Consider the following 17,081-nt stretch of genomic DNA (forward strand, 5'->3'; position numbering starts at 1 on the left):
ACCCTCCACCCTCCAACCCCCTACCCTCCCACACCCTCCCCCAAAGCCCCCAACTCTCCAACCCCTCCCCTCCAACACCCCAACTCTCCAACCCCCCAACCCTCCAACCCTCTACCCTCCAACCCTCTACCCTCCAGCCCCCCAACCCTCCAACCTTTATACCAAATCACCACCCACAGCCCCCGTCCTTTCTGTCCAAAGTCTGAAGTCACCACTGGGGTCTCCACTACTGAGTCCTGCTCCTTATTATTCTGCCCCAAGTTGGCACGTGAGCCTCCTCCTTCCCTCCTCTGAAAATCACTCTCACGCCCACTCTGAAGAACGCCCATTCTTTCATTCATATATTTTTTTGTCCCTGGGCCTTGTTAGAGGCTATCCCTCAATATAAGTGCAGGGCATAATAGTTAACACTTTTTCCTGTGAAGGGTTTTCTAGAGTTGTATCTGAAATAACCTCATCAGGGATATGCCTTCTGAGGCTAAAACAGCATAGACTAGGGTTAGGGAAGCTGGAAGCCTGGAAAAACTATCACCCAGTGAACATCATGGCTCAGTACGTGGCTGCTGTCAGAGGGCCCAAAATGCTCCTGGAGGTGATGAGTAAACAGGAAGCCATAAACATTCTGCTCAGAAATGCAAACATGAGTACTTCTCTTTTGGTGGGAAAATCTTGACTCCAAATTGTGCTGAACTGCCTCAAGTTTATGCTGCGGGATGTAATAAAAAGAGTTTTGAATTTTTGGATGGGGCTTTGAAGCCCAAGTCTGCAAATTACAACCTGTGTGATCTTGCTCAGCCTTCCTAGACCACCATTTCCTGGGCTGCAAAACATAGACGCTAATATCAGTCTCATGCGCTGATGTCAAGAATCAAAAGATACCATCACAAGAAAAAAAAAAAAAGACGTGCCTACGCATGGCGGTGGACATCAATGGGACAATTGCGGGGATCGTTTCACAACATATACAAATATCGAATCATTACACTGTGCCCCTGAAACGAACACGATGTTATGTCAATTACACCTGCATTTAAGAATCTTTTAATAAGTTAACAATAGGAAATACATATTGGTTTTAGAAAAACAAATTTCCACATTTAATAGCAAGGTAAAAAAAAAAACCACTTTCTCTTACTTTATGTAAGCTTCCACATGAATTGTCACACTGATAATGGATGAAAACTGGAGTTTAAAAAGAAAAAGAATTTTGAATATTATACATAAAGTGCTCAGTTCCATGCACGGTACACAGTAGCCCCTAAGTGATGACAGCCATTGTTTTCACTCTCTTGTGGGAAGTCAGTTTCGAGAGCACCTCCAGCAAGGTCAAGATTTTTAAAAAATGGCTTAAAATCTTCTCATACACTTGAATACATTTTTGATTCAAATGAGGTCCCTACGGTTCCAGGTGGCATCATGGAGAAAAGGCAAAAAGTTGTAAGACCAGGAGTTACTCATCACCTGCCCTATCAAAACAGAGAGTCTCTGATTTCTAAGGAGATTGATACCACCCAGGATGAGTTCTGTGCAAAATGATTTCCAATCCTGGTGGCACATAAAAAATCCAAACAATCAATTTAGAATTGCCTGAAGTGGAACTGGGCATCAGAGTATTTACTTTGAGACAGAGAAAGATAAAGAGTGCATGTGCATGGGGGAGGGGCAGAGAGACAGGGAGAGAGACGATCCCAAGCAGGTTCCACGCTATCAGCGTAGAGCCCGACACAGGGCTCCAACCCATGAACTGTGGGATCATGACCTGAGCCGAAACCAGGAGTCGGATGCTTACCCGACTGGGTCACCCAGGAGCCCCAGCACTAGAGGATTTTGAAGTGCTCTACAGTGAGTCTAGTGTGCAGCCAGGATGAAAAACCATCAAGCTTTAAAAAAACCAACCAGGGGCTCCTGGGTGGCTCAGTCGGTTAAGCAGCCGACTTCGGCTCAGGTCATGATCTCACGGTCCGTGAGTTCAAGCCCCGCGTCGGGCTCTGTGCTGACAGCTCAGAGCCTGGAAGCCTGTTTCAGATTCTGTGTCTCCCTCTCTCTGACCGTCCCCTGTTCATGCTCTGTCTCTCTCTGTCTCAAAAATAAATAAACATTAAAAAAAATTTTTTTTAAACTAACCAAACAAACCAACAATGACCTATTGGATGGAGGATAAGAACCTACTCCTTTAAATATTTGACATTTCCTCCAAATCGCCTGAGCCTCAGGGTTGTTGCTACTAAATCACTTTCTGAAAAGTGGCCACAACCCGGAAGCAACAAAGTCATCCTTCAGCAGGTGAGTGGAAAACTTCAGAACCTCCAGGTGATGGAATAGGATTCAACAGTACAGAGAAAGGAGCTGGAAGCCAGGAAAAGACAAGGAAGCACTTTCAATGCATGTGACTAAGAGAAAGACGCCCGTCCCATCTGAAAAGACTACTGCACCGTATGCTGGAAAAGGCAAAACTGTGGAAACAATGAAAAGATCAGAGGTCCCCAGGGGTTGGGGGAGGGAGGGATGAGTAGGGCAGAGCACAGAGGACTGTCAGGGCAGTGAAACTGTTCTCTAGGATACTATAAAGTGGATACGTATCATCACATATTTGCCGAAACCCAAAGAATATATAACACTGAGAGTGGACCCCGCTATAAACTAGGGACTTTGGGTGATAACGATAATGATAACTGGTGGAGGTTCACCAGTGTAACAGATGTCCCATGCTAGTGGGGGTGTTGATAGTGGAAAAGGCTATGCGTGTGCGAGGGGCAGAGGGTATATGAGAAATAGCTGTACTTTCCACTTAAGTTTGCTGTGACCCTAAAACAGCTTGAAAAAAATAGTCTATTTAAAAAAAAGAAAGAAATAGAAAGAAAGAAAGAAAGAAAGAAAGAAAGAAAAAAAGAAAGAAGAAAGAAAGAAGAAAAAAGAAAAAGAAAAAAGAGAAAGAAAAAAGAAAGGAAAAGGAAAGAAAAAAAGAAAGAAAAAGAGAAAGAAAAAAAAGAAAGGAAAAGGAAAGAAAAAAAGAAAGAGAAAGAAAGAAAGGAGAAAGAAAGAAAAAGAAGGGAAAAAGAAAGGGAGAAAGAAGGAAAGAAGAAAGAAAAAAGAAAGAAGGAAAAAAGAAAGGAAGTCAGTGTAATGTAAAAGCCTTTAGGCCAAAGTTGCAAAGACAGAGCTCCCAGGAAGCACCAGGATGTGCCAAACATAGTCACCCCGGATTACCTGACTATGCGAGGCCAAAAAGGAGACAATCCCAAGCCTAAAAGAAGAGGTGGGTCTTCAGTTGAAGAAGGAGATCAACTGAGGCTCCAAACGGGAGCTGGAACAGAAGCAAACAGAAAATCTGGAAGGAGAGCAGAGGCCAATCTGACAGCAGGACAGGAAGACATAAGATGTGGAGGAAGGGAGCCGCCCAAGGACCCTGGGCCCAGTGCCTGCAGCCACAGCTTCCGGTGACCCACAGCCCGGGCACTCTGTGGAGGGCTTGCTGCCCACCGGCACACCCAGCAGACGGCAACACCAGGAAGTTTCATTTTAACTGCTAGGACTTCGTGGTGGTTGTCTTTCCAATGGGCCCAGAATAAAAATGCACTTCCTTACTTCTCTGGAATGAGGCATGGGCGTGTGACTTGATGGGGCCCATAAAAGGTGCATTAAAGTCACACACTTCTCCCGCCTGAGTTGCTGACTCAGGATGCCTCCTGTGAGAGCAAAAATCAAACCCTTTTGGGTGAAACTCTGCGGCAAAACTGATGCCTGCTGACCGATATGCTACAGCTGTGAGCCTGTGAACAGAACTTGATCTCAGGGTTTCTCAACCACGGTACCAGTGACACTCGGGGTTGCATGATGCTGTGCGGTGAGGGCTGTCCCTTGCATCGCAGAGGGGCGTCCCTGGCCTCTACTCTCTGGGTGTTAACAGCACCCCTTCCCCGGTCGTGATCCGATGCATAGAGACAGTAAGCACAATGGTGGTTGCCAGGGGCTGGAGAGGAGGAAGGAATGTGGAGTCATTTTTGAAAAGGGACCAGATGAAAAGGTTCTGGAGAAGGTTCTGGAGATGGACGGTGGTGACGGCTGCGTAACAGTGTCCATGTGCCTAATGCCACGAGTGATACACAGAAAAAGGGTCAACATGCTAAATTTTATGTGGATTTTGCCACGATTTTTAAAAACAGGAGGGAAAAAAAATGTCCTTAGGCATTGCCAAATGTCCCCTGGGGGACGAAATTGCCCCCGGTGGGGGACCATCGTTCTCGGTGGAGAGAGCTCCTGGAAATCCGTGTGTCAAAAAGCAGGGCTCAGCTGCTCTACACCAATCAAGGGTTAGGGTTTCCAGTCTCCTACAGTGGCTTTCATCTGCTCAGATTTTTGGCCAGGATCCCCACAACAATGAAACAGTTTGATGCAGAAAAGGCTCCTTCCTAGGAACCCCAAACTGATGTGGCAGAAATAAGCTCTGAGAAGATTCTTACGCTGTTCTCAGCTTTTCCCTCCGTGGGATGGACAGAATACACTAGAGATTTCGTTGGGACTAATTAGTCCTCCCACCTCCTGGCTCCTTGGCCTCTGAGATTAAGGGGCAGAGGGGAGCTGAAGCGGAAGAGAGGCCGGAGGGGCTCCCCAGCACACCTGTGAGGCTGTCATGTGACGGGTGGCTGTGATTTTCACTTCCGGCGTTCGTTTCGTCCTCGGGACTCTGGCCCAGGCTTGCAGCCCAAGGCTGCTGAAGACGTCTGTCCCGGAAGCCAAGTCCCTGCCGACCTGGAAGGAGCAGGTGGCTTCTTCCACCCGCCTCCACCAGCCCTACCCGACCTGGGGTATCTCAGAGAAGCCCCTTCACATCTCAGCACTGGGGCTTGGTGCTTACCTCCGCCCTCTGCCATAACGACTCCCCAGGATTGCCGCATCTAGGACCATTATGACCCGGAAAGTCACAACAGCGCTGGGTGAAGACTTGTCTCCCATCAGGGCCTGGCACCCTTGAGGGCCGGGCTCCCCCTCTGGTCTCCTCGCCCATTCCCCCATTCTCCTGGTGGATGCTGGAACTGCTCCCCCAAACCCGTGTGACAGGCACGAACAGACTCCCTGTCGCCTCTTCTGGGCTCCCGTGGCCAGAATCCTGAACTAATCCTCTCCCCACAAAGGAGGACTCGCCTCACAAGCTGTCGTTTCAGCTGCTCACTTCAACATGTGCTCTTGATTCGCTTAACTGAGCACCTCCAACAGGCACGGACAAGCTGCCTTGTCAAGCTTCATCCCGCCCAGCTTTGTGTCCCCTCTGCCCTGGAACCTGACCCCGCCCCCTCCCACCCCCCCACCCCGGACCCTCCACCTGGGCTCCAGCCCCTTGGGGCTCGCACCAAAAATTAATTACTTGCTCTCAGACCGGAAACCTTAACCACTCCATCCCTAGGGCTCCATTTATTGGCAGAGTAACATGTTCAAGACAACCCCCGTTTGGGGGGGAAAAAATCTCTTTATTCCTATCTCTCTCTCCAGTCCTGATCTGTCTCTCTCAGACACTTAACCGACTGAGCCACCCAGGCGCCCCAAGGCGAGAGCTTTCTTATGCCAATTTGAGATAAGCAATTTCCAGCTTCAAATGCTTTCGAAGCTTCCGGTTGCCCACAGGGCTGTCTTTAGCACAGCTTGGCTTAGAATAATAAAGCTTCTCAGCATCTGGCTTTCAGGAGTTTCGAGTGAAGGGACTCTGGATTCAGTTCCAAGATCTACCGTATACTTGCTGTGTGGCCCTGGGTGAGGTACTTACCCTCTCTGTATCTGAGATTAGACTCTTCCTCTGTAAAATGGGGATAATAATAGTACCTCTGCTCACTGGGTTGCTGTAGAGATGAAATGTTTAAAGCGCCCAGAACTGCATCCAGCATGGTGTAAGTGAGCACTAAATACTCAACTCTATTTCTGTAAGTACTGCCTTCTACCCCCCTTTCCTCTCGGCCCTGCATGTGGCCAATGAGAATGACCGTCTAATCACACATGAGTTCCTTTGGTTCTTGGCCTCAACACATAGAACACTGTTTCCCTCCGACCTCTTATTCCTAGTACCCAGTGAGCAGACTTCAAGACCCTTCTCCTGGGGCGCCCGGGTGGCTCAGTCCGTTAAGCGTGCGACTCTTGGTTTCGGCTCAGGTCATGATCTCACAGCTGGGGCGTTCAAGCCCCCACATCGGGCTCTGTGCTGACAGGGCGGAGCCTGCCTGGGATTCTCTGTCTCCCTCACTCTCTGCCCCTCCCCGCTCATGATCTCTCTCTCTCTCTCTCTCTCTCTCTCTCTCTCTCTCTCTCCAAATAAATAAACATTAAAAAAATCAATTTCCTCCAGAAGCTGCCCAACCACTACTGGAGTTAGATGTTCCCTCCACTGGGCCTTCATCAGTGCCTCGTGCTCTCTCAGAGCACAGATCACAGCAGATCGTACAAACTGCTTCCTCCCTCTTTGTCAATTGCTTCAGGCAGGACTCAGCCTAATTGATGTTGGTAATGCCAGCACCTGGCACAGAGCGGGCTCAGTAAAGGCTGTGGAATTAAGCGATGATGCATAGGGACATAGAGTAGAGGTGGGGTACCAATCTGTCCCAGGCTGCCTGGGACAGTCTCGTTTGGACCATGATCCTGATGTAATTATTAACAGCACCCCCTCTCCGTCCCCAAACTGTCTCCCTACACACAGTGAATGGTAAGGTAATCTATGTGTGACAGCTGCAATTCTACTCCTCACACCCAATTCCCCTTTGCTTAACATAGGCTACTTCAACAGAATTGAGGGTAGAACCTGAAAAGAATGGAATTTCTAAACAATCAATGTAAATGTCCCAGAGGGAAGGTAAATGAGATTTAAAGGGAAAGTAACTTAAAATAAAATGACATGTCTTTTGGTGTACAAGGGCTTGGGTAAGTGATTCTACCTCTCGCCAAAAGGGAGCAAAAGAGACCAAAATTACCCCTCCACCTACCCACCTGAAACAACTGGAAAACTGGACAACATATATGAAGCAACAGTCTCCCAGACACTAGAACCAAGCGACAAAGGACAGTGATCCCCCAGAGGCGGGAAACAAATAGGGGAGCCCTCCCACTGTCCTCGCTTACTGTCTCATGGCAGTTTTCTGGCCGCAACACAGGGAGCTGGCGGAGACATCACACAGAGGTCTCCCCGTATTGAGAAGACAGAGCTGGGAGTCCAGGAAGGCTAAGGTGGCTAGACCGTGCACAGCAGAGGTAGTGGGGAGGGGAGCACGGCACCGAGTGGCCAGAATACTCATCCCCTCCAGGATCCTGCAGAGTCCTGATGAGAGCATGCGTGTGGGAAGACGACCTGAGCCTGGGCAAAGAACCACGCAGGATTAAAGGGAAAGCGCAGGGTGTTCACAGGGGGTCAGGAATAGTGCCTGTTGCGGTCAGCCAGAGTGGAAAGCCTCCATTCATGAGGCTGAGGGCAGAGTACTCAAATAGATTCTGCCTTCGGGTTGGGGGCAAAATAGCCCCAGATCAGGTGCTTTTCTTAGCGCCCAATAAAGCAAGAGCTGAAGATCAAACCCTTTCCAAGTAGCTTAACAGTGTGACAGAACAAACCTCAGCAATAGTTACAGACATACACAACTATCAAGCACCCAACTGTGGGGAGATAGGTTCTACTTACATAAATGGGTTAGAAAAAAGATTAGGGCGGAAAGCTGCCACCATGGGGCGCAAGCACCCAAGGTTAGCTAGCAAGGTATTCTAATGGGATCACGAGAACTTGTTATATCACCTGCAGGAAATTACTTTCCATCTGACATCGATATCCGATTGTACTCAGATCACAAATTCCACTTGCCCCCCCAGACCCTTTGCTTCTTACACACACAAGTTAGCGGTTACTGTCTGATTGCTTTCTCCATGTTTGCATGTGTAAGATCTTGTTTTTTGCACACTCACCACATGTGTAAGATCTTGAGCGCTCGATGAATGCGGATATGAAACCCCTGTTCAGGGCTCTTGTCTCCTCCCGGACATTGGCCTCTCTCGTATTCAATCCTGCATCTGCTCTCTTGCTGGACAAGAGAGAACTCCAGACTCATAGTCTGTGACACCCAACGAAGTTCAATTCACAATGCCTGTCACCCAGTCAGAAATTATCACGGACGTGAAGAGGCAAGAAAATCTGACACATAGTGAGGATTAAAAAAAAAAAAAAAAACAATCCAGAAATGACCTACACTATAGAGTTAGTCTACAAGTACATTTGAGCAGTGATACAACTGTATTCCATATGTTCCAGAACTAAAGACTAAATATTGTAACTGGAGACATGGAAGATCTAGAAAAAGACCCAAATGCACCTTCTAGAAATGAACATTATAATGTATGAAGTGAAAAGCACACGGGATGGGATTAACAGCAGATCACACATTGCAGGATGAAAGATAAGAAAAAATTTTAAATCAGCCAAAATGAAACACAGAGGGAAAAACATACTGAAATACAATTAAGAGCATCAGTGAGCCATGGGACAACTTTAAGCAACCTAATATCTTTGTATTTGGAATCCCTGGAGGGAAGAGGCACAGAAAAAAATTCAGAAATACGGTTAAGATTTTCCCATATGTTCAGGTAAGACTGACACAGAAGACAGTGAACTAGTCAGATGCTTGCATTTAAACCTGTAAAACACCATGACAGTGACAGCTAAAACGCAGAGCGTTGCAGGAGGGGTGATACTGGGGATTTCAAATCAAATACGACATGTGGTTTTCTTCCTTGGACAGGACTGTCTGGTCTATTTCAGGATGTTCCTCAATCCTAAATATCACCCCCCAAGAATGTCAGTAATGCCTCCCAATCATTGTGCCCCAAAAACAAAATATCACTCCCTGAGTGAGGTTCCATTTCTTTGACAACTACTGGTCTAGAATAGACCAGGGGCAGCAACCGATGGCCTACCCATGGGCTGCATTTGCATGTCCTGTGAGCTAAGAATGGCCTCCCATATTGAAAGGTTGTGCAGGGGAGGAGAAGAAAGAGGGAGGGAAAAAGAAAAGGAAAAGTGGCAGACGACATATGGCCCACGATGCCTAAAACAAGATTTGATGACCCCTGGTCTAGGTTCCAGAGGAAAAAGGAATTCCCTATGGTCCATAAGGAGTTTACGAGGTTTTCGGGTGATAGTGGGGTGTGTGGGGTCCGGAGCCCAGGGCCAAGAAAGAATTCTTGAAGATGTATTTGGTGCAAAAAGGTGACTTTATTGAAGCATGGGGACAGGACCCGTGGGCAGGAAGAGCTGCCCCGGGACCATGAGGAGAGACTGCTTTTATACTATGGGGCTGGGCTGGGAGGAGGAAAAGTCCAGGGGAAGTTTCCAGTGAGATTTTCATCCGCCAAAGAAGACTCCCAGGATACGGGAGGCCTAGCTATTGTCAAGCTAAGGTGAAGGTTCTTGCCTCCAGCAAAGCATTAAAAAGACAGTAAGGAGTTCCTGGAGAATGTTTTACTCTGCCAGCCTTAAGTATTTGTCAATGGGCTGCAGGTTAGAAGGAAATTGAGTTCTACCTGCTGTTTCCTTCTGCCTTTATTCCCCACATCACTAGGGAGGGGTGATGGAGACTTAGGTCCTGCAGGACTGTGAGCTCAGTCAGTTTAACCGTTTGTTTACCCCTTTCCTTTGTTCTTGGGCAGCCAGGAGTGCCCGAGGAATATCACACAAATCCCCCGGAGGTGGGGGGAGGTGTTGTTTGCAGCCTGTCAGCCTGCCTGATGCTCCCTTATCAGGGAGTGTATCTGTGTGTATCTGTTAGGATTCAGAGAAGCAGAGCCCCTGTGAAGAAAGGACTTCTTACAGGGCCCAGACTTTATGCAATTAGGAGAGCCGGTGAAGGAGTCCAGAGCAGGTGGTGGTGGCTGGAAGTTACCGCAGCTTGACGGAGCCATCGGACAGGAAGAAAGGCTGCACACGAAGTGGGGGAAAGGCAAGTACACACTGGAACCCACCAGAACCAACTGGAACTCATGAGGACAAACTAGAACCCATGGGTCGCCCCACCTCCGATGGCAGCGATGGCAGCGACCTGACGCCCTCTGCAGGGCTGCACACGTGCCCTCATGGCTCCTGCGTGTTCTCATAACACCTTAGGTTTACCCACAGTGCCCCCGTCACGCGGTCGGTCGTGTCCTTGCCCGCTCCCTTGTCTGTGGCCTCGGCTGCTCTGGGAGACCTGGAGGCGGGGCTTCGCCTGGAGGCGGGGCTTCGCCTGTCGTCCTCATCACCGTATCCCTTGCTCCCAGCAAAAGACTTAAACGCGGAGTAAACTGCTCAATCAGTATTTTCTGGACGCATGAGGGAAATATAAACTGCATATCGAGTGAAAACGAAGCTGGGCGGCCACGAAGCACGTGACTGATTCAACAGAAGCTTGCTCCTCTTACTCCACAGGCGCGAATTCTAATTTGAGGGGTTCTGTGGTTACTTCCTGTTACTATGCCGGCCTGGGGGGTAGACAAGGGCAACGCTTTATGTAAAGAGGGAGAGCTCCCCCAAAGGGTGTCCCTGACCACGTCTGTCCTTGGGAAGTGATGGCACACATGGCCTGCTCCTCACACCAGAAGGCTGAACCCCAGTGGCAGGAGCCCTGCATCGGGGCACCTCTTGGCAGGAAAGAAACAGGTACACCACCCATGCATGGCAGGCAATAAAGGATGCCCACCATGTGAAGACTGTCACGACACAAGAAAGAAAATGCCAGGCAAAATTCCACCAATTCTCAGGGGCACATCGATCGTAGTTATTATCACCACCCAGTAACAGCTGACCTTTCTAGAGCATTTATGCACCAAGCACTGTACCAAGCACTATATATGCATTATTTCAGGTAACCCTCACAATGAAATCTACAATTGCCACCACTGGAGAGACGGAGAAATTGAGGCTTTGAGTGGTTAAGTTGCTTGCCCAAGATCACAGAGCGAGTAAGGGGCAGAACCAACATCCATTTCATCCAAGGACCCCAGTCCTCGCAGACATCTATCCTCAACTAGTCCTTGAGAAAACAGGAGTCTAGGGTGTTTTGGTGTTGTTGTTTTTTTTTAACTTTTGTCTTTTTTTTAAACAAACAAAAGCTGTTTCCTTGCAGGAGTTATTTAAACGGTTTTAGGAGCCATTGGAAATCTATTACAGCATTACAGTTCCAAAGCTATTAAATGCAAAGTACATATACAGATACAATATATTATATCATACTAAGTGCTGCATACAATGAATCAGGAAATTGAAGCAAACAAAAAATAGTCAACAGCTTTATATAAAACACCCAACTGCTTACCAAGCAGGTAACAAATGGTTAGGAAACGCGACCTACTAATTAAGGTATTCAAACATACAGATCTATCTAGCCTTACCTAAAATCTCTTATCTATTCTAAATGAATAATAATTTTCAACCAATGTTGGTAATTTGAATACTTAGCTCCACCTAAGCTCAAATCAGAGTCCTATATATGAACACCCTTTCAAAAATAAACATTTTTTAAAAATTATGGCAAAAAACAGGGGGTGCCTGGGTGGCTCAGTCGGTTAAGGCATCTGACTTTGACTCAGGTCATGATCTCGACGTTCCCAAGTTCGAGCCTGGTGTCGGGCTCTGTGCTGACAGCTCAGAGCTTGGAGCCTGCTTTGGATTCTGTGTCTCCCTCTCTCTCTGCCAAACCCTCACTCGTGCTCTGTCTCTCTCTCTCTCAAAAATAAATAAACATTAAAAAATTTATGCCGATACACGAACACCCTTTTACACACTTATCAATATTATAGATACAATTGATTTAAGTTAATTTTACATGTATTTTTGACAATGTTCTGGGAGTTGTTTGAAATAGAAAGATAGATAAGATTTGGTCTGTACTTTCACAGGGATTCCAGAGAGTGCATAAAGCAGAAACCTCTGCAAATAACTGCAGAATGAGACAAATGAGATCATAAAAGTTCAAAATGCAAGGGAAGAATAGAAATGGAAATTTTATTTAGTGTGTGTACTTATTAAAGTAATAGGAACCCCCCAAAAAGATGGTTACTTTCCATTTTTATTAAACTTACTTATTCATTTTTTTCCCTCTCCAATCTAATATCTTTGACATCCCAAGTCCCTTTAATTGAGAACTCTCCCAAAGTGAATTTTCTTCTCATGAGCACGGAACCTACGCTCTATTATATATCTATCCTGGCCCTCACTGAATGTTATCCCCTTTTCATTCTAAAATACAAAGTAATACAGAACATAAAATTTTGATGCATAAAATGCCTTTGGAATTTGAAGGCATAAAGAACTCCATTCGTGCCAAAGGAAGACCGGCTTCAAATTTTTAGACTGAAATTTTAGATTTAGAAATATTTGGTTGGTAATTTTGTATCTCTCTAAGGACATGGAAAATGTACTTTTTAAAAAGATTTTCTTTTTAAGTACTCAATCTCCTACATCCAACATGGGGCTCGAACTCTATGGCCCCACGATCAAGAGTCACATGCTTCCCCGACTGAGCCAGCTAAGGCAACCGCAGAAAATAATCTTTTTTTTTTTAATAACTGTAGATTTAGGAAAATTTCCCATAAGCTTTCCCAGACCCATGCTTCCCCTAATAAAAATGTATTCTCTCAACAGCTGACTCTTCAAGGCATCTTGACTACTCCCTGCCCCTCTACAAATACTATTATCTGCTAACATTCGAAAGTCTACATAAATAAGGACATGCTGGAGAAGGCCTTACCAGAAAGATGGTGCCAGTAACCACAAGACCCTGAAGGTCCAGTTCTTCAAGACAAACTGTCCGGTTTCTGCAACAACAAGAATGTAGTACAATGAGGAAAAACCTCACTGACACAGGAGATGGTGTTGACCATCAGGTACAGCCTGAGTTTGTATCCTAATTTGTATCATTGTTTGGCCCCTAATTAGCGTGCAACCAACCAAGTTTTGAGACAATTCAGATGTTGATGCTATTAGTGAATCACTCAGGTGTGCGAATGGGATTGTGGGTACACGGAGGGAATTTCTATCTTCTAGAGAAATGTTCAAAAATATTTATGGGTGAAATGATGGGATGTTTGGGTTTTGATTCAAAATAACCCAGTAGGAAGAGGACTGTGACAGGCTTAAAGATGAAATAAGGTTGGCCTGGCGGAGGGGTACACGGAGGATAATTATACTAATCTCTCTAACTTTGTGTATGTTAGGAAGCTTCCACTGTATATATCTCAAAAAGATGTAAAATTTAAGGGAAAAAATAGACACTGCTTAAAATATGGCACAATGTCTCTTATACAAGAGACTATTAACATTAATAGTCATGTTAATTTTAAGAACTATTGGTCATAAATATGTCTATAAATATGGACATGGCTATACATAGAAAATAACAGTAACTGAAGAAAAGGAAATGTTTTAAATTTAACTTAATCTCATTGTTCTTTTGCCTGTATTTGGGAATAGAAACCATTTCGCTAGCTGAATCAACCACAACTATCCCCAAGCGTTCTTAATTACTGATTTCAATAAATATATTCCTGCAGTGTAAGAAATGAAGTTTATACCCAGGTATTTCTCTTACAAGCATCCATTTTGACATATAAACCTTGATTGTGTGAAAGTGGTTGGGCAACAGGGAACTGGCCTTGAACTGAGTTTCAAACTGGATTCTCTTGTCTATTTGGGGGGTTGGGGCAGGAGGGTGGCAAATGTTGGTATTATTAGCTATCACCTATGTAAGTCCTTTGAACCAAGCGGTGTATATGGAATCAATGAGTACTTAAAGCACATTTAAATAATTTCAGTTCTGATATGAAAAAAACAGCCATTAAGCCTAAACGACTTTTTGTCGAAATTACAGGTAGGTGGGCATTTGCAGAGTAAGATCACAGTTCGGATTGGAATCAGATATTCACGTGGGGAGGCAGTTCTGAACATTCTTTCTAATTTTTTTTTTTGACATTTATTTATTTTTGAGAGACAGAGAGAGCCAGAACATGAACAGGGGAGGGGCCGAGACATGGAGAGACCCAGAGTCTGAAGCAGGCTCCAGGCCCTGAACTGTCAGCACAGAGCCCGACGCGGGGCTTGAACTCATGAGCGGTGAGATCATGACCTGTGCGGAAGCTCAACCGACTGAGCCAGCCAGGCGCCCCATGAACATTCTTTCTAAATGCTGGGGGTGGGGAGGAGGGGAGGGGATGAGAGCTGAGTCCCCTCGCGCTTCCATCTTACTCCTTTTCTCGTAGTTTCTGCTGTTTCTCTAGACTTTCTGCCCTGACTGCTTCCAAGTCGAACGAAAGGAGCAGAGGCCTCTGGCTCAGGCGGACTGGAGATGAAAGACAGTCACTAGCTACATTCCCATGAATATTTTGAAACACTGTGGACACCCCAAGTATGCAGGGCCAGGGCGCAGAGAACGTCACCGCCGCCGACGTGCCTCGTCGCACCCGTGCAGGCGGGGCGTGCTGGCCACCGAGGGACACACGTAGGCTCCCGCGTTCAGCCACCTCAGTCCCCGGGTCGCCAGTCCCCGGGTCCTTCCCCGCAGGGGCCCCCACCTTCACTTCCAGGCCAGTGGGCCCGGACCTTCTGACCTGAGGGTGAACTGAGGGCTGGTCCTGCCCCAGCCCAGCCTCCCCACCCCTCCCTAGCGTGTCCCCAGGCAGATGCCGCCCAGCATCCTGGCCACATCACGACCCTTTCGCGCGCAGATCCAGTGCGGGGCGCGGGGCGCGGGGCGCGAACTGGAGCGCAGAGTCAAGATTCCCGAGAGGAAACAGAGGCTGGCGGGGCAGCGAGGGGCTGCGATGCTTCTGCCTCCACCGCCGAGGGCGGGGGGCAGGGAGGGGGCGGCGGCTGCGGGTCCGCAGGCGGACTGGGGGTCGCAGTACCGCCGGCATCTACATCCAGGGGTACCTGGGTTCTTGGGGTTCACCAGGGGAAGGAAGACGAAAACCCACCTGGGAAGGAAAAACCCACTCTCGTGACTCCCCCGCCTCCTCGCTGGCGGTCTGGGGTCCAGTCTGGTAGTTCTGCGTGGACCTGGGCGTGGCCAAGTGCCCTCTAGGCCGTGACCTTCCCACCGCTCCGCCCACGGGCTACGCAGAGAAGCTCCGAGGGCCGCTGGGGAACCGACGGCGCCAGCTTGGAGGCTGCCGGACGCTGGGGGCAGCAAGGCGTTTGGTGGCACGCCGAGCCTGGGGCAGGGAGCCGGGAGGGAGGGTTTGGGCACCCAATCCTTTTAGGCCCGGGTCTCCGCGACCCGCCCGAGGCCCAGGCAGGAGAAGGTCGCCGGCGCCCACAGGGTTAGTGGTTCAAAAACCAAATAGGGCCCGGTACCACCGCCTAAGGGTCTTGGGGCGAGTTTCCCAATTTCACCAACTCGCAAACTTTTTGCCTGTGTAACGGGGACTCGAGCGTGTCTTTGGCACTGGGTGCTGGGAGGGTTAAAGGGGAACCCAGTGCCCGGCAGGCAGGGAACGGGGGACAACGGTTAGCCGCCATCCTTACTGTTGTTAGTTATTAGTGTTATTATCAGCCGGTGGGACCCGAGGGAGAGTCGCTTTCCCCGGCTTACCTCCAGCCCTGGCCCCAGCCTCTCCGCACCTCCCAGGCCCGCCGGCGGCTCAGGAAGCCTCAAGAAGTCAGCCCGGCCTCAAGAAGACGAGCCCGAAGGTCGAAGGCGACCCCACAACTCCGAGGCGCTGTGCCTTGCGCGCCACGCAGGGGTTCCCAACAGACCCGCGCAGTGGTCTTGACAGCAGCGGGGTCCCGGGAGGCGCCCGGACGCCCCTGCGCAGACCCGCCGTGCTGCGCCGCCTGCAGCGAGGGCTCGTCCTCACCACGGGGGCTGGGGTGCCGGGCGGGTCACCCCGCGGGCCCCCCGGAAGGCCCCACCTGTGCGCGCGGACCCCTAGCGCCACGTTCGACTGGAGATCAACGTTTAATTCACTCTCTCACCGAATAGACGGTTTTCTTGAAAATTCATCCCTCGATACGGTTTCATTAGGTAAAAAGTATAAAAAGTAGGAGAGTGGGGGCCGGCTTGGGCCAGGTTGTGACCCTCAGACACCGGTGCTCGTGACCGTGCTGGTCTGGGGCCCAGGGAAGGAAGACACCGGCGTCGGCCTCGAGTGTCGCCTCTGGGCTCGGTGGCGGCTCCACCTGTCGCTCCCACAAAGTTTGTTGACTGAATAAAAGGAACGCACGTAGGCCTGGAAATGTGTTCGCACAAAGGGCAAGGGGGAGTTGGCACCGGAAGGGGAGAGTTCTTGGTGTGACAGAGGCTCCCTTTATTACGGCTTGTTGCCATATACAGGTAACCCCAGACCTGCAGAACGCGCTAAACGGATCCTAAAGCTGGGGTGCGGAGGGTGAGACAGAACCCGGCAAAACTCTGAGAAGGGAAGGTGGCGGGGGAGAAGGGGCTTTTGGTCGCGCATCGGGGCCACAGAAGGGAACTGCTGGTGCCCGCGGAGCGAGCGGGCGAAGGCTGCGCTGCGCGTGCAGGGCCGAGGGAGAACGGAAGCCCGCGTCTAGGCGGCCCCCAGGGGCTGGGCTTGGGAACCTTCCAGAACGTCTCCAGAACCGTACTACTTCAAGCCCGGAGCAGGTGAGGATCGCGCGCAGGACTTCCAAGGAGGTTCTGAGAGATGGGGAGGAGATGAGAAGCTGGGGTAAAAGTGGACCAATTGGACAGCCGTAAAAATGTGTGCCTCGATCTGCCCTCCCTCCCGGAACCAGAAATTCACAGCGGGAACTGCGGAGCAGGTGAAGGGGAACGACCTTCTCACACTTTCCAAGTGGCTTCTCCCACAGCAGCACCAAGGAATGTGGTTCTTCTGAAACAGGAGCCCTGAGAGGCCGGGGAGTGCGGCGGGGTCTCTCGGAACTTGCTGGAACTTGCTGTCTCAGGGTCTATTTCCTGATGCGCGTCTTCCTCTTGTTTCCCACCCACCCGGTCGCCAGAAGCCTGAGGACAGTGAAACCCTTCTGGTGGCAAAGTTCTCGGAGAACTTCTTTTCGAAACAACTAAATTCTTCCTGTACCAAAGAAAGGGGCCCATGCGCCCTTAGAAGGCATC

The 17,081-nt window shown here is 49.0% G+C and overlaps 1 long non-coding RNA gene across 2 annotated transcripts in view; it reads right to left on the reverse strand.

The window, feature by feature from the left end:
* The window catches only part of LOC121013567 (uncharacterized), a 33,683-nt gene extending 17,883 nt beyond the window's left edge, over positions 1-15,800 (reverse strand). Inside the window, exons 1-2 of one of the 2 annotated variants that reach the window (XR_005782776.1) lie at positions 15,605-15,800; positions 12,738-12,804 (exon numbers count right to left, since the gene is read on the reverse strand). This is a non-coding gene — a long non-coding RNA (uncharacterized LOC121013567). The remainder of the gene's footprint in view (positions 1-12,737; positions 12,805-15,604) is intronic. The other variant, XR_005782777.1, reaches the window with a different exon arrangement.
* Positions 15,801-17,081: the final 1,281 nt, after the last annotated feature.

This window comes from Herpailurus yagouaroundi, unplaced genomic scaffold (genome assembly GCF_014898765.1).
Source record: "Herpailurus yagouaroundi ecotype Mexico unplaced genomic scaffold, PumYag 199, whole genome shotgun sequence".
NCBI lineage: Eukaryota > Metazoa > Chordata > Mammalia > Carnivora > Felidae > Herpailurus > Herpailurus yagouaroundi.